This window comes from Triticum aestivum, chromosome 4A (assembly GCF_018294505.1).
Source record: "Triticum aestivum cultivar Chinese Spring chromosome 4A, IWGSC CS RefSeq v2.1, whole genome shotgun sequence".
Taxonomy (NCBI): Eukaryota; Viridiplantae; Streptophyta; class Magnoliopsida; order Poales; family Poaceae; genus Triticum; species Triticum aestivum.
The window spans coordinates 591,202,746-591,208,569 of NC_057803.1; positions in this window are offsets into that span (position 1 = coordinate 591,202,746).

Consider the following 5,824-nt stretch of genomic DNA (forward strand, 5'->3'; position numbering starts at 1 on the left):
GGTATAGTGGGTATGTGTATGGTTTAGTATAACCCATACCCGTGTACCATGTATCCGCATATAATTTTATAAATTGGTCTTAAGTATTATTTATCCACATATTAAACATTTTCTTCCATAAATCCCGCAGCTAGCCCATGACGAAGCTAGAATCCCATGTCCAGAATCCCATACATGATACATATCTAGGTGATTAATGTCTAGAATTGCCTCATTCCTTATATGGCTATATATATCAATGTTAATTGACGTCCAAAATTACGACAAATAAGTGTTGTTGCTCATGAGATGTGCTGCTGTTTACGAGTATGTGTTGTTGTCAAGATGTGTTTCTCTACTATCTACTAGTAGAATGCCCTTGCGTTGCCACGGGCTAACAAAATATATACACAACAAAAATATGCTACTAAAAATGTATATACAAAGAGAAATGTCATGTGATATGGGAGTGATAGACAATTGACATGTGATTATATTTCATTCTTGTGATGGGGTAGATAAATGCATCTTCTCGTCATCTTTCTCTTCCCCTCCCTATCTCACAATCTTTTCTTCTTCGTGTGTTTCTCATGGGGGCAAGCATAATCATTGATATGAATAGTCATGAAAATATCATATCACCACAACAACAATCTATCATCTGCTCCAAAATTGACACCTATATGCTTACTATACATACCAAAAAAACAACTGCAGTGTTGCAGTCAAGACAAAATTTTGAAAGCACATTCTATCAAAACAATATTAATCTTTCGTTCGAGCTTCTATAGCCCCTCCGCCGCACAGACCTGGCCGTCTCCACTCACTCGCCTCATAGGCAGCAGTTGCTCCACGTGTTAATCCACTCATTTCCGTCTCCACTCACACCTCTCATAGGAATACCGAACCATAAAAATATTTTCAGAGTATTAGGATTGTTTCATGAATTATGTTCACTTCTATCAACAACTCAAGACACAAAACTTTTGTGTTTGGTAAGAAAATTCAGCAGATATGAAGGTAAAATGAAATCATCAATATAATTCCCACCTAAACTACTGCATGGAACAATAATACAAAGCGTTCAATACTGACTTGCACATACTTCACAATTAGCAAAAGGTTTCATCCAGTATGTAGATGCGGTGAACATGAGCACGTACTTGGACAGAGCATAACGCATGGGGGCGAGGCTCCATTCCAACACTTCCCCAGCCCTCCGATTTTATTGTAGTACTTTGTATGTCATAGGTGCCTTTAATTCACACGTGTAGTACTATTTTTCGTTGACATGGATGATACCTTAAATAAAACTTCCTAGACTATTACATCAAATACAAGCTCCTTTCGTTCATATTTGTGTAGCACTTCTCAAAAAATACCAAAATCTGAAAGTAACTAAATCACTGTACATTAACTGAGACCTCAGGTATGGGAGTGTTTCTGTCCACACACACACACACACACAGAGAGAGAGAGAGAGAGAGAGAGAGAGAGAGAGATAGATAGATAGAGAGAGAGAGAGATTGCCTTGAGGCAAGCAAACAACAAATTATAAATTTGACAAGCATGTCGGTTCATATTTAAACAGGGTAATAAATAAACCAAGATGTGAGACTATTCTATGGTGTACCTAATCATTTTTTAACTTTGTGATTCAGTTGTATATATGTAACTGTAGAAAAATATTGACATCCACAAGAGATTAAAAATAGCACCATGTCATACCTACACGTATTTGATTGGTTCCATGTGTTGGGGAACGTTGCAGAAAATAAAAAAATTTCTATGGTTTCACCAAGATCTATCTATGAGTTCATCTAGCAACGAGTGATCGGAGTGCATCTACATACCTTTGTAGATCGCGAGCGGAAGCGTTCAAGAGAACGGGGTTGAGGGAGTCGTACTCGTCGTGATCCAAATCACCGGAGATCCTAGCGCCGAACGAACGGCACCTCCACGTTCAACACACGTACGGCGCGGATGACGTCTCCCGCGTCTTGATCCAGCAAGGAGGAGGGAGAGGTTGAGGAAGATGGCTCCAGCAGCAGCACGACAGCGTGGTGGTGATGGAGAGGCAGTACTCCGGCAGGGCTTCGCCAAGCTCTGCGGAGGAGGAGGAGGTGTTGGAGTGGGAGAGGGAGGCGCCAGGGGCATGCGTGCGGCTGCCCTCCCTCCCCCCCTCTATATATAGGGTGCCCAAGGGGGGCGCCAGCCCTAGGAGATGGGATCTCCTAGGGGGGCGGCGGCCAAGGGGGTGGAGTGCCCCCCAAGGCAAGTGGAGGCGCCCCCTCCCCTAGGGTTCCCAACCCTAGGTGTAGGGGGGGGCAAGGGGGGGGGCACTAGCCCACTAGGGGCTGTTTCCCCTCCCACTTCAGCCCATGGGGCCCTCCGGCATAGGTGGCCCCACCCGGTGGACCCCGGGCCCTTTCGGTGGTCCCGGTACAATACCGGTGACCCCCGAAACTTTCCCGATGGTCGAAACTCGATTTCCCATATATAATTCTTTACCTCCAGACCATTCCGGAACTCCTCGTGACGTCCGGGATCTCATCCGGGACTCCGAACAACTTTCGGGTTACTGCATACTCATATCTCTACAACCCTAGCATCACTGAACCTTAAGTGTGTAGACCCTACGGGTTCGGGAGACATGTAGACATGACCAAGACGGCTCTCCGGCCAATAACCAACAGCGGGATCTGGATACCCATGTTGGCTCCCACATGCTCCTCGATGATCTCATCAGATGAACCACGATGTCAAGGATTCAAGCAACCCCGTATACAATTCCCTTTGTCAATCGGTATGTTACTTGCCCGAGATTCGATCGTCGGTATCCCAATACCTCATTCTATCTCGTTACCGGCAAGTCACTTTACTCGTACCGTAATGCATGATCCCGTGACCAAACACTTGGTCACCTTGAGCTCATTATGATGATGCATTACCGAGTGGGCCCAGAGATACCTCTCCGTCATACGGAGTGACAAATCCCAGTCTCGATCCGTGTCAACCCAACAGACAGTTTCGGAGATACCCGTAGTATACCTTTATAGTCACCCAGTTATGTTGTGACGTTTGGTACACCCAAAGCACTCCTACGGTATCCGGGAGTTACACGATCTCATGGTCTAAGGAAAAGATACTTGACATTGGAAAAGCTCTAGAAAACAAACTATACGATCTTGTGCTATGCTTAGGATTGGGTCTTGTCCATCACATCATTCTCCTAATGATGTGATCTTGTTATCAATGACATCCAATGTCCATAGTCAGGAAACCATGACTATCTGTTGATCAACGAGCTAGTCAACTAGAGGCTTACTAGGGACATATTGGTGTCTATGTATTCACACATGTATTACAATTTCCGGATAACACAATTATAGCATGAATAAAAGACAATTATCATGAACAAGGAAATATAATAGTAATCCTTTTATTATTGCCTCTAGGGCATATTTCCAATAGTCTCCCACTTGCACTACAGTCAATAATCTAGTTACATTGTGATGAATCGAACACCCATAGAGTTCTGGTGTTGATCATGTTTTGCTCTCGGAAGAGGTTTAGTCAATGGATCTGCGACATTCAAATCCGTATGCACTTTGCAAATTTCTATGTCGCCATCTTGAACATTTTCACGAATGGAGTTGAAGCGACGCTTGATGTGCCTGGTCTTCTTGTGAAACCTGGGCTCCTTGGCAAGTGTAATAGCTCCAGTGTTGTCACAGAAGAGTTTGATCGGCCCTGACGCATTGGGTATGACTCCTAGGTCGGTGATGAACTCCTTCACCCAAATTGCTTCATGCGCTGCCTCCGAGGCTGCCATGTACTCCGCTTCACATGTAGATCCTGCCACGACGCTCTGCTTGCAGCTACACCAGCTTACTACTCCACCATTCAACATATACACGTATCCGGTTTGTGACTTAGAGTCATCCAGATCTGTGTTGAAGCTAGCGTCGACGTAACCCTTTACGACGAGCTCTTCGTCACCTCCATAAACGAGAAACATGTCCTTAGTCCTTTTCAGGTACTTCAGGATATTCTTGACCGCTGTCCAGTGTTCCTTGCCGGGATTACTTTGGTACCTTTCTACCAAACTTACGGCAAGGTTTACATCAGGTCTGGTACACAACATGGCATACATAATAGACCCTATGGCTGAGGCATAGGGGATGACACTCATCTCTTCTATATCTTCTGCCATGGTCGGACATTGAGCTGAGCTCAATTTCACACCTTGCAACACAGGCAAGAACCCCTTCTTAGACTGATCCATATTGAACTTCTTCAATATCTTATCAAGGTATGTGCTTTGTGAAAGACCTATGAGGCGTCTTGATCTATCTCTATAGATCTTCATGCCTAATATATAAGCAGCTTCTCCAAGCTCCTTCATTGAAAAACTCTTATTCAAGTAGGCCTTAATGTTGTCCAAAAGTTCTATATCATTTCCCATCAAAAGTATGTCATCTACATATAATATGAGAAATTCTACAGAGCTCCCACTCACTTTCTTGTAAACGCAGGCTTCTCCATAAGTCTGCATAAACCCAAACGCTTTGATCATCTCATCAAAGCGAATGTTCCAACTCCGAGATGCTTGCACCAGCCCATAAATGGATCGCTGGAGCTTGCATACCTTTTTAGCATTCTTAGGGTCGACAAAACCTTCCGGCTGCATCATATACAGTTCTTCCTTAAGGTAACCGTTAAGGAATGTCGTTTTGACGTCCATTTGCCATATCTCATAATCATAGTATGCGGCAATTGCTAACATGATTCGGACGGACTTCAGCTTCGCTAGGGGAGAGAAAGTCTCATCGTAGTCAACCCCTTGAACTTGCCGATAACCCTTAGCGACAAGTCGAGCTTTATATATGGTAACATTACCATCCGCGTCCTTCTTCTTCTTAAAGATCCATTTGTTTTCTATCGCTCGCCGATCATCGGGCAAGTCTGTCAAAGTCCATACTTTGTTTTCATACATGGATCCTATCTCGGATTGCATGGCTTCAAGCCATTTGTTGGAATCTGGGCCCGCCATCGCTTCTTCATAGTTCGAAGGTTCACCGTTGTCTAACAACATGATTTCCAGGACAGGGTTGCCATACCACTCTGGTGTGGAACGTGCCCTTGTGGACCTACGAAGTTCAGTAGCAACTTGATTCGAAGTACCTTGATCATCATCATTAATTTCCTCTCTAGTGGACGTAGGCACCACAAGAACATTTTCCTGAGCTGCACTACTTTCCGGTTCAAGAGGCAGTACTTCATCGAGTTCTACTTTCCTCCCACTTACTCCTTTCGAGAGAAACTCTTTTTCCAGAAAGGATCCGTTCTTGGCAACAAAGATCTTGCCTTCGGATCTAAGGTAGAAGGTATACCCAATGGTTTCCTTAGGGTATCCTATGAAGACGCATTTTCCGACTTGGGTTTGAGCTTTTCAGGTAGAAGTTTCTTGACATAAGCATCGCATCCCCAAACTTTTAGAAACGACAGTTTAGGTTTCTTCCCAAACCATAATTCATACGGTGTCGTCTCAACGGATTTAGACGATGCCCTATTTAAAGTGAATTTAGCTGTCTGTAGAGCGTATCCCCAAAATGATAGCGGTAAATCAGTAAGAGACATCATAGATTGCACCATATCCAATAGAGTGCGATTACGACGTTCGGACACACCGTTATGTTGAGGTGTTCCAGGCGGCGTGAGTTGTGAAACGATTCCACATTTCCTTAAGTGTGTGCCAAATTCGTGACTTAAATATTCTCCTCCACGATCTGATCATAAGAACTTTATTTTTCGGTCACGTTGATTCTCTACCTCATTCTGA